General features: G+C 44.7%; 1 protein-coding gene and 1 non-coding gene across 7 annotated transcripts in view; both read left to right on the top strand.

The window, feature by feature from the left end:
* Positions 1–12,387, top strand: part of SLC39A11 (solute carrier family 39 member 11) — a 465,863-nt gene that overhangs the window by 287,761 nt on the left and 165,715 nt on the right. The window lies entirely within an intron of this gene.
* Positions 5,465–5,601, top strand: LOC112206166 (small Cajal body-specific RNA 24). Its single transcript, XR_002940366.1, has one exon. It is a non-coding gene; the product is annotated as a small Cajal body-specific RNA 24 (non-coding RNA).

Genomic DNA, 12,387 nt, shown 5'->3' with positions numbered 1-12,387 from the left:
AGTCCATTCTCGCATTGCTATAAAGAACTACCTGAGACTGGGTAATTATAAAGAAAAGAGATTTAATTGGCTCACAGGTCTGCAGGTTGTACAGGTAGCGTGGCTGGGGAGGCCTCAGGAAACCTTCAGTCATGGCAGAAGGCAAAAGGGTAAGCAGGCATGTCTTCACATGGTGGAGCAGGAGAGAGAGAGAGTGAAGGGGAAGGTGCTACACACTTTTAAACAACGAGATTTCATGAGAACATATTCACTATCATGACAACAGCAAGGGGGAAGTCCACCCTATTATCCAGTCACCTCCCACCAGGCCCCTTCTCCAACATTGGGTATTACAGTTTGACATGAGATTTGGGTGGGAACCCAAATCCAAACCATATCACTGGCTTATGTATAAAAGGGAATTTTATGTTTTTTTGTGCTTTTATTTTAAATTGAATGCAACTTTGGCATTGAAAAAATTTTTCTGAATATGGAGACTTGGTGTTTTTCTCTTCTCTTTCTTTCTCACCTAGAATCCCATCTATTCATTACCAAGTTCAAGGATCTGCGCTTGTTTGCTCTCTACAGGTTTCCATTTAGCTGCAAGAAACAGCACTGTATTTTTCAAAGCACTAGAAAATTCTGTGGTCAGTCCAGAAAGACAAAACATAGCACCAGTGTGGCAAGAAGTGGAGCTAATGCAGCATTAATGATCCTGGATGTTTCTGCACTTTCTTATTAGAATTTACCATTCACCTCTAAGCTTCAGCTCTGCAGTGCCCCCTATTTGGGATTATTGAGCAATGTTTAACGGGAAAGAAAAGATGTCTGTTCTCCAGCCAGTGACTCTGAGTAATGATATAAGGTGTTGGTGATCTCAGAACTGAAATGGAGCTCATGAAACTACTTTGTGGCTTGGAGGGAGGCGAGTGGATGGATGGCTTGGACGGGGTTGTTTTAGGAACATATGCAGCGTGGGAACATCTCTCAGTCTGTGAGTTTGTGCCACTTTAAAGACTGCAGGGTTTGTGCCTGGCTGCTGTTGCCAGATGAGTTTAGAGAGATTGATGCACGGAACCAATGTCTGGAAAGCCCATTGAAGGAGATGGAAGATACAGGCTACTGAGACAGTTTACTTCAGAACCTGCTACTTGGATATTTACCCTAAAATCTGGCTCCTGGCACTCTGGGTAAGAGAGATGGGAGTAAGAAGACTCATGCCTTAAGGTCAAAGTTGGGTGACCTAGAAGGACTTCTCTTTAACCCTGATTGCAATGAAAGTAGTTTTCATCCACAGAGAGAGTTTTCACGGTATTTGTTGATTTTTCTTCCATTTTGTCTTGGGGAAGGCACTGAGTTGAACGCTTTTGGACTCACCTCTTCCTGCTTTGTCCCAGCTTTTCCTTTGTATGTGTTTCAGGCATTTGAAAGTTTAGGACCAGGCACAGTGGCTCATGCCTATAATCCCAGCACTTTGGGAGGCTGAGGTAAGAGGATTGCTTGAGCTCAGGAGTTTGAGACCAGCCAGGGCAACTGACCTCACCTCTACAAAAACAGGGCAAGACCTTGCCTCAACAAAAAATAAAAAAATTAGCTCGGTATGGTGGTGTGTGCCTGTGGTCCCAGCTACTTGGGAGGCTGAGATGAGAGGATTGCTTGAGCCCAGGAGGTTGAAGCTGCAGTGAGCTATGATCGTGCTACTGCACTCCAGCCTGGGTGACAGAGCAAAAAAAAAGAAAGAAAAAAAAAGTTTAGGGTTGGAAGTGTTTGCCACTTATTTCCTTTTTCTTCTGTCCTCTTTCCCTGTTTCAACCTCAAATCACCCTTCTCTCCCTGGTGAGAATGCCTGACCAGGGGCATAGAGTGTGGTGAGCAACAGTTTCCAGGAAACAAGTTACTCTGAAAATTGACACCTGTTTCTCTCAGTTGTTGTGCACTGGCCACGTGAAGCTGAGGGCATAGGCCCTCCAGACCCGCCCCTAATATTTGCAGAGCTGGGAGCAAAAGTACAAATGGAGTCTTACATGTCATATGTCTAAAAAATTTTAAGTCATGAATCAAATTAACAGATTGCATTTAGATAGATCTCTCTCCCTCTCTTTCTCTATATATATATTCTCTCTCTCTATATATATATATATATTATATCTCTCTCTATATATATTATATATATAATCTCTCTCTATATATATAGTATGTGTGTATAGTATGTATATAGTATATATATAGTATATGTGCATATAATGTGTAGTACATATATGAGTACTCTTTTTCATATTGTCTCCTACTCTGACAAAGACATCTTCACAGGGACCTGGGAAACCAGGTTCAAATTTTCAGCCTCCCTGGAGTTTTGTTGGATGTGGCGACCCAGGGAGAAATGGCCCCAGCCTGTCCCATTCTCTTCCTGTCTCCAGCTGCAGCTTGCACATCAGGAGACCTGCTTGCCAGAAGGTGGACCTGTTTGGACCCTCAGTGTACACCAATGGCTTGGTCTCTCACAGGGGAATGGACCCAGGGAAGAGGACTATGCAGGCCCTGTCAGTGGAGTGGGAATTCCACTACTTTGGATGGGGAATTCCACTACTTTGGATGGAGAATTCCAGAGTGCTGGGTATCCAGAGTGTGGTCACATCCCATGACCTGTGATCCTTGCCTCATGAGAAGGGGCCCATCTGTGAGGCCTGGCCTCGGAGTCCCTTTTGCCTCAGTCTGAGGGAGATGCTGAGTTTCTCAGGTGAAAACATCACCAGGACTGTCTTTCTTGAGTTGAACTTGATCTTTTAAATTCATTCCTTTGAGTTGTACTTAGCTAAAATGTGGATATCCCTATACATTATATTGTTTTGACCTCTAACACTGTGCTGTGTGTATGTCTTTTCAGATTTTTTTTTCCACAAAAAATCTGTTCAAATTCCCCACCCCCAACTTTTTTTTTTTTTTTTTTTCGTGACAGAGTCTCACTCTGTTGCCCAGGCTGGAGTGCAGTGGTACAGTCTTGGCTCACCGCAACCTCCGCCTCCTGAGTTCAATCGGTTCTTGTGCCTCAGCCTCCTGAGTAGCTGGGACTACAGGTGTGCATCACCATGCCCAGCTAATTTTTTTTGTATTTTTAGTAGAGACGGAGTTTCACCATGTTGGCCAAGCTGGTCTCCAATTTCTGACCTCAGGTGATCCACCCTCCTCAGCCTCCCAAAGTGCTGAGATTACAGGCGTGAGCCACCGTGCCTGGCCCAGATTTCCCCTTTTTATAAGGACCTTGGTAATAATGGACTAGAAGCCCACCCTACTGCATGATGATCTCATTCTAACTTAATTAATTATACCTGCGAACCACCCAATTTCCAAAAACCTCACATTCTGAGTTATTGTGAGTTGGGACATCTACATATTAATTTGGAGGAGAGACCATTCAATCTGCAACACCCTCCATCCTGGGAAGACTAGGCAGAGGATATTTTACCTGCAAACAAAAACAAAAACAAAAAACCTTATAATACGGCAGACATTCCAAGGCCCTGCTATTCTGTATTCACCTGCCATCACCCTAGTAACCCAGGAAGTGCTCGGGGGGACCCTGAGCTCTGACTTGCTGGGAGGCAGCTGTACCCCCATCCACATGTTTCTCCTCCCTTTCCTCCTCTGTCCCCCAGTTTCTGCCCCATTCTTTTCACCTGGCCGGCTTCTGCCCGCCCGTTAGCACCCAGCTCCAGGGCATCTTTATGGGAAACATCTCTCATCTCACCCCATGCCTGCATAGCGTCCATCGTTTGCCTTTCCTTGTGTCCCCAGCACTCTGGCTCCCCCAACACTGTGCCCCCAACCCTATTCCATAATGACTTTTTCCTGACAAGAGCATGGGCTCTTTGGGGACAGAGTCTTGCTGAGCTCTGCAATCCCAGTGTAGGATGTGCCATGTAATAGATCCGCGGTGGCAGGAGAGAGAGGGTGCTCCTGTTGAAGGGAGGTTGTGAGGGTGCTCTGAGCTGCAAAGGCTCAGCAAAGGAGAGAGGAGAGGCACAAGGAAAATTAGGGAGGGACTGGGAAGGCCTTAAAGATGCTCTTGTTTCACTTTGCTTAAGACAGCTACAAATGTATTCATGAGGATGGGACATCGCAAGAACTTAAACCAGGGCTCCATGTGACCCTGGGGGCACAACAAAATTCAGTTATTTGGAAGACAGTTTCAACATCCAGAGGGGAAAATAGTCAAAGATCATTTTCCCACGGGCAGTTTCTCCCATACCTACCTTTTCTAGCAGGCAATGGTACCACTTGTATTACAATTGTCCATAGGTCAGTCACATCACCCAAGACCATAGTCAGTGACCTTCCCTCTTAGTGTAAACTGACGGAAGTCACAGAAGTCACTTGTTTTCTGGCTTTGGCGTGCTCGTTGTCAATCGGAAGGAAGCCTGTGTGCCTGTGCTGATGTCTCACCTGCCTTCCCTAGAGTCCTGTCCCCTTAAGAATGTGTAGAGGCCCAGAGGGAACACAGGGCCTAGCATGAATTGACAGGATTGAGTTTGGGGACAGCACAGAGGAGCACGGGTGGTGTGAGCTTCTTAACACAGAGAGGGAGTCATTGTCTCTGGGCTCTCCTTTGGAGCTGACCACTGTCTAGCTTCATTTCCTTGAGCCAGTTTCTGATTTGAGAATAATTTGTCTTCTGCAAAATGGAAATAATAACTTCTGTGCCACCTGCTTCCCAAAATGGTTTGGGATCCACCAAGAGGCTGTTGGAAAAGCCTAAAATGCATTCAGTGTACTGTTGAATTGTTCATATGATTGTTATTGTCATAGGCTGTTCTTCGGGCTTCTAGAAGTTCAAAATCCCAGAGGGGCTTTGCAGAGAGTGGCTCACCTTCACTCGCTCTTAGTGTTACTTTTGTTCCTGCCTGAAGTAGAGAAGGACTTTGCATGGTTCCCTGCTGAGCAGAGAGGTGGGATAGGCCATCTGCCTCCTTTCCTTTCATATTAGTTTCTTAGGGCTTATGTAACAAATGGCCACAAACTGGGTGGCCTGAAGAACAGAAGTTGATTCTCACACAGTTCTGGAGGCCAGGAGTCTGAAATCAAGGTGGCCACAGGGCTGCTTCCTTCTGAGGGCTCTGAGGGAAGGATCTGTTCCAGGGCTGTCTCCTTGGTTTGCAGATGGCTTCTTCTCCCTCTGTCTCTTGACGTCATCTTCTCTTTATGTATGTCCAATTCTGTGCTCAAATTTCCCCTTTTTATAAGGACACTTTTAATATTGGATTAAGGGCCCACCCTACTCCATTATGATCTCATTCTAACTTAACTAATTATATCTGCAAACCACACAATTTCCAAATAAGTTTGCATTCTGAGTTATTGCGAGTTGGGACGTTCACATATTAATTTGGGGGAGAGACAGTTCAATTTATAACACCCCTCCATCCAGGGAAGACTAGGCAGAGGATATTTTACCTGCTTTTAAAAAAAAAAAAAAAACCTTGTAATAGGGCAGACATTCATTGTTATCCAGTTTCTTCTCAAAGTGAAGATAACTTTTTGTAAATGTCCTAAAGTCATGTAGAATGTAGTAGCTTTCTGTTCACACTTTACAAATAAAAAGGATGGATCATTCTACAACTGACATTAAAAAAACTTGTAATATGATTATAAGCCAAATATAATCTAATTAATTGCTCAGATGAGTATACTGGTGAGATGACAATCTGTAGTTGACATGAGCCTGGGAGGGACAGGTAATTTCTGGGATGACTGAGTCACTAAATCAAAGGATCTCAACAGACTAGAATTCCTATTAGCTTAAACAAGGTGAAATGAGTAGACACAGGGACCTAAGTAGAGTCCAGAAATGAGGCCCCCCAAAGAAATGATAAAAGTATATTCAGAAGTGGGAAAAAGAACATAGGTTTTAAATCAATAGGCTTAATCTTTCATTTAGTCATATATTGATTCAAGAAATAGTCACTGCTTACCTCCTACCTGCAAGGTGCGAGGTAGCCTGCGAGTCTAAGCCATCCTTGTGAAGTCATTCCTCTCGGAACAAGCTACTTCATCTGCAGGTGCTTGTCCAGACCTGGAGGAATGCACCCTCCAGATACCTCTCCAGGTGTCCAAGGAGCTACAAGATAGAAGAGACTGCCACAGCCTGGGGCTTTCAGACAAGAACCTCAGCAGGCTGGACTGGAAACTAAGCCACGGGAGCAGTGGCTTGACCTTTCGGGTCAAGATGATTGGACCTTTCAGGCTGGACAAAAGAAGACACAGGTGATATAAACGGCTTTATGTCTTGAAAGGACCCCTGATATGGTTTGGCTGTGTCCCCACCCAAATCTCATCTTGAATTGTAGTTTCCATAATCCTCATGTGTCGTGGGAAGGACTTGGTGGGAGACAATTGAATCATGGGGGCGATTACCCTCATGCTGCTGTTCTCATAATAGTGTGTGAGTTCTCATGATATCTGATAGTTTTATAAGGGGCTTTTCCCTCTTTGCTTGGCATGTCTCTCTCCTGCCACCATATGAAGAAGGACGTGTTTGCTTCACCTTCTGCCATGATTGTAAGTTTCCTGAGGCCTCCCCAGCTGTGTGAAACTGTGAGTCAATTAAACCTCTTTTTTAAATAAATTAGCCAGTCTTGGATATGTCTTTATTAGCTGCGTGAGAATGGAATAATACAGACCACCATGGGGACAAGAGTTTGGGTTTATCCTATGTTTACTCCCAGGCTGGAAATAGGACCCAGGAGTGGAAGGTAAAGGGAAATAGATGCTAACACAGTCTAAGGAATACATTTTTCACAATTAGAACTGTGTAAAGATGAAATACTTTGTTCGTCTTGGGAGTTAGTGATGTTGTCATAGCCATCATCCATTGAGTGCTTCCCATGGGTGTACCTGCTATGGTTTGGATGTGGGTTTTTTGGTTCTGCCAAATCTCACTGAAGTTTCATTGTTGGAGATGGGGCCTAGTGGGAGGTGCTTGGGTCATGAGGGTGGATCCCTCATGAATGCCTTGGTGCCATTCTCCTGGGAGCAAGTTCTCACTCTTAGTTCCAGCAAGAATTGGTTGTTGAAAAGACCTTACACCACCACCTCCTCCTCCTCCTCCCCCTCCCCCTTCCCCTTCTTTTCCTTCCCTCCCTCCCTTCTTTCCTTCCTTCCTTCCTTCCTTCCTTCCGTCTCTCATGCTTCCTCTCTTGCCATTGACCTCTGCACATGCCAGTTCCCCTTTGCCTTCCACCATGAGTGGAAGCTTCCCGAGGCCCTCATCAGAAGCACATGTTGACACCATGCTTCTTGTACAGCTTCAGAACCATGGGCCAAATAAATCTCTTTTCTTTATAAGTTACTCAGCCTGGGGTATTCCTTTATATCAACACAAATGGACTCAGACACAACCTGTTCTTATTTAACACTTTCTAGGGAAAGAGGCCCTAGGATTTGCCATAGCAAACCATTACTGCATCTAATATCAAGCACCCTGGAAGTAAGAAAATAATTATGATCAAGCTGGCTATTTTATTTCCCAGATCACAGAGTCTGGAAGAAACTATTTGCATACATATTAATGGATCAGAAGTAAATTTTACTTTTGGAAAAAGAACTCTGTTCTTTATCTCTCTCCCATTAAGCTTGGGCCTGGGCTATGGTGTATGAAATCCAATCTCCAATACCAGGAAATGATTATTTATTTGAACGCTCCCCTAAAACGCATTAAGTGCTCTGGAGTGTTAGTTTGGGATGACAGATTTCGTAGCTGGGCTACGGACACCTGGGAGAGCTTGGGTTTGTTGTGTTTCATATGAGCCTTTCTCTGTGCATGACCAGCTCTGAGTGAGGGGATTAGGAGCCTCCAGCCGTGGTTGACAGACACCTCTGCAAATCTGGATCACCCTCTCTGTTAGCCTGGGACGTGTTCTATGACCCTGTTGCTTTCCTTAATGTGTTGGCTTTGTGCTTGGAGATAACTTGCAAATGTTCGTCAAGCAGTTGTGCCACAGCTTTTCAAATGTTTCGCTTCTAATTAAGAAAGGGAATTGGATGTGCTCTTGCCTGGCTATGTTTTTTTTTTTCCCCGGCAGGGGAATGAGGGTGGGAAGAAAGAGCAAAAGAAACAGCAAAGAGATTAGAAAAACAACAACAACAGAACTCTCTGATTCACCAATGATCAAAGCTGTGTCTGGAAGTTCATTGCTGTTACAGCATCCTGTTCTCCCCAACATGTAGGGATTCCTAAGTTCAAGTCCCATCTGAAGAATATAGTCATGGAGCTGAAAGGACACTCTACAACTGGGCAACCACCTTCAGGAACTTTCCTCAGCCTACAGAAATAAGGACAGATGATTTAGAATGAAGCACATAGGACTTTGAAAACCAAGTTCAACTCTCCATAATGGATTCTGGCTTCTGAGTTAGGATAAGGAATTGGCTGCATGTATAGAACATCTGAAACAATGTTATCTTTTCTCATATAAAGGAAAGCTAGAGACAGGCATTCCAGCACAGGTACAACAACAACAAAACACTTTTAGGGACATCAGTCTTTTTGAGACACAGTTTTACTCTGTTCTTCAGGCTGGAGTGCAATGGCCCAATCTCGGCTCACTGCAACCTCCACCTCCCAGGTTCAAGCGATTCTCCTGCCTCATCTCCCAAGTAGCTGGAACTACAGGTGGCCACTACCACATCTGGCTAATTTTTGCATTTTTAATAGAGGCAGGGTTTCGCCAAGTTGGCCAGACTGGTCTCAAACTCCTGATCTCAAGTGATCTGCCTGCCTTGGCCTCCCAAAGTGCTGGGATTATAGGTGTGAGCCACCACACCTGGCCCTAGGACATAAATCTTTTTTTTGAGACAGAGTTTCGCTCTTGTTGCCCAGGCTGGAGTGCAGTGGTGTGATCTCGGCTCACTGCAACCTCCACCTCCTGGGTTCAAGTGATTCTCCTGTCTCAGCCTCCCAAGTAGCTGGGATTACAGGCGCCTGCCACCATGACCTGCTAATTTTGTATTTTTAGTAGAGACAGGGTTTCTCCATATTGGTCATGCCGGTCTCGAATTCCTGACCTCGTGATCCACCTGCCTCAGCCTCCCAAGTAGCTGGGATTACAGGCGCCTGCCACCATGACCTGCTAATTTTGTATTTTTAGTAGAGACAGGGTTTCTCCATATTGGTCATGCCGGTCTCGAATTCCTGACCTCGTGATCCACCTGCCTCAGCCTCCCAAAGTGCTGGGATTACAGGCATGAGCCACCACGCCCAGCCTCTCCTGCATTCTTTCTGGAGCTTTCCGAGTCTGTAGGGTGAAATCATAACAGCTTGATTTTCTCACATCAATGTCTTCCTAACCTGTTCTGTTGGCTCTCCCTTCCCTTCCCCTGGGTGATTCCATAGACAGCTACATTTTCCTGTAAGTTTTAGGTATTGATGAGCAGATTCATTGTCATATGCAATCCCGATGGACCAGTCCTAATAGAACTTCAGCATCTCCTTGAGTAGAGCATTCTTTCCTTCCACCAATAACTCCTGGGCTGCTTTAGCCTTGGCAGCCTGCAGTGGACAAGATGTGGGTGGTTTGCCCCTTCCTTAGTTTTTTACCCCCTACCCTGCTTGCCTTGCCAGTTCCTTAGGATTGAAGGAAGAAAGAAGTGAAGGATTGTGTTTGGGTGGTGAGTGACAAAAGGCCTTCCCTAAAGGTTACAGTTATAATTTAGTGTTGGTGTCCTTGAAGTAGCAGATTCTCAAGTGTGGACCGTTGTTCTCATGGGGTCCTAATTGTGGGGCTCTTCAGAGCCTCTTCATGGAAATATACACAGGGATGGGCAGGATGCATTGTGGATGACCTCTTGGGGTCCCCCCAGCCCCAGGTGATCCTCTCTGCACAGATACTATTAGAATCAGTTTGTCCTTTCAGGCTGATCTCTCGGGTCAACCTTTATAGCTTGTTTGTATCTAGTCACCTTCCAAAATGTCACCTTGGCCCTTTGCCTCTGGAAATGCAGTCTGCTTCCAGGGCATCCCCCTCTCCTCTGATGGCCACTGGAGTTCTCTCAGGCACCTTCTCACCTCGGGACTATTCCACAATGTGTTCAGAGCCCAGTTCTCCACAGGAGCATGCCAAACTCTGCAAGCATGTCTCTTGCAGTGGCCCTCATTTGGCCTGAGTATAGAGGAACTCCTCCATCCTCAGGGTGAGCTCTGACAACTCTCCAAGGCCATTCTTGGTATGGTCGTTCTTGTCTCTCCGCCTTCCATGGGACCACTGGGGGCCGAGGGCACCATTTGGGAGGAACTACTCCTTATCCAGTTCTGCAAGAGGGTCAGGTACTTCTCAGTAGAGTAACACTGTCCTGTAGAACTTTCTGCAGTGATAGAAATACTCAATATCTGCACGGTCCAGTATGGTAGCCATGAATCCCCTGGGGCTTTTGAGCACTTGAAAGGTGGCTGCTATGACTGAGGAACTGGTGTGTAATCTTGTTTAATTAATTTAAGTGTAAAAAGCCGCATGTGGCTACTGTATTAGACCTGCCGTGTTGTTCTAGAATGTAGAATGAGAGGGTAATGTCAACAGTTTTTCTCAGCAACAGTTCTGAGACCAGATAAGTCCCATTATATATCTTGCTCAGCTCTCTCAAGAAAGCGGTTCTCATGGCCTCCTAACCCATCAGTGAGTAGCGCTGTCAGTGTCACGTTTTAAATGTTGCTTCACAAAAGCACTCTTACGGAGGTAGACTTTAGCCTTCATTAGTGGAATATGCAGGTCCTTCTCTGCCGCCTCCCTCTGCCCCATCCTGCCTTAACTAAAGGCGTTTTACTCTTTTGAGGGTAATATTTGAAGTCTTAGCTCCTGGCGTACTTTTGTACCACCTGCTAAAAAGCTCATTGCTTTCCTGGCAGAAGTGCCCCTGGCAGTGCTATGATGGGCTTTTGGCTGAGAGGCAGAGTGATCAACTTCTGCTTTTTCTCTCCGGAGAACACTTGGTAGATTGGATGCTGCCAAGAGTTCCACAGCATTCTGATGATGACATCCATGATTATAGAGGAGGATAGAACTAGTTCCAGGGTCTGATCCATAAATGTATTTGCCCTTAGTTCAGGCTCAGCTTGATAAAGAACCATGGTATTTTACCAGGTTAATCAAGTACAGTCTAAGGTAGCAGAAAATTAATATTATGCTTTAGAATGTGCAGTAGCTCTGCTTATTCTAATTGGAGAAAATGGGTGTCTTAATTAGACAAAAATATCGAAATTTTTAGAGCACTTTAAACAAATTCGGTTTTATTATTTCAAAATACAAATTAAAATCTGACAATGGGGACCAGAAAAGAGTTCTCCATCCATTAGGGTTTGTTGGTTGTGAGCAACAGATGTCATCTCTGGCCAGCTAAAGCATATGAAGAAGTTTTTCAAAAGTATAAGGAGTAACTCAAAGAATCTAAGGAAAAGCTAGTCTTTGGAAGACCAATAGCAGGGCATCCCAAAACCTGCAATAATAGACAGGAGCTATGGGCAGTCTCTTCAAAGAGCTGACGTCAGAATGACTCACGAACAACCATTTTCTGCCCCTGTGTCATTCAGCTCAACTTTCAATTCTGGAAGAGAAAATCGGATTGGGAGAATCCAGGTCAGGTTGTAGAGGCCAACACTAAGGGGCGGGGAGGAGCTTGTTCAAAGTCCCATCGGACTGTGTAGGATGGAGGCAGGGAATTTCTCAAAGAAAAGCAGGATGCTATCACCAAAAGAAGCAGTAAGGATGCTGAGCTTATGAAAACTAAACCCCCCCAAGCACAATGCCTTCTTAAATGACATCGAGATATTTATACACAAGAGGGAGTTACAAGAACGAACTTGCTATTTATTTGTCATTGTAGTTTTCATCCATATATCATAGAATGTTAAAGTTCACCGTAAAAAGACGACTTTGGAAATTATTCAGTTTACCCTAGTATGTGCACTTTTCAAATCAAGAAACTGGATGTCTTGTCCAAGGCTGAGTAATAGCAGAGGTGGGACCAGAAGCAGATGTTTTGACTGTGATATGAGGCCCCGTTGCTATTCCATTCTGCCTTGCTCATCAAGAATTACTTTTAAGTTGCTTAAAGGCACATTATCTTCTTGTGTGGCTAACCATTTCTTTTGCAATCTGAATGATGCAATTAAATTGCTTAGACATCTTTGTTATACATTGTATCCAACCCTAGACTCTAGATTCTAAATCATTCAAATGTACCTTAATTTTTATTGTTGCTCTGATTTCAAATAGAAACCAAAATGTCTAGGATACAGCAGTGATGATTCTTAAAGCTGACCCTGGGAGAAAATCTACTAACGGATAAAGTTTGCCAGCCCATCAGGTTGACTGCCCAGATGCTTTTCTTCCCTCCGAAAGGATCTCTGGTTACACTAACATGACC

Source organism: Pan troglodytes, chromosome 19 (genome assembly GCF_028858775.2).
Source record: "Pan troglodytes isolate AG18354 chromosome 19, NHGRI_mPanTro3-v2.0_pri, whole genome shotgun sequence".
Taxonomy (NCBI): Eukaryota; Metazoa; Chordata; class Mammalia; order Primates; family Hominidae; genus Pan; species Pan troglodytes.
This window is presented reverse-complemented; position numbering and strand designations above follow the sequence as displayed.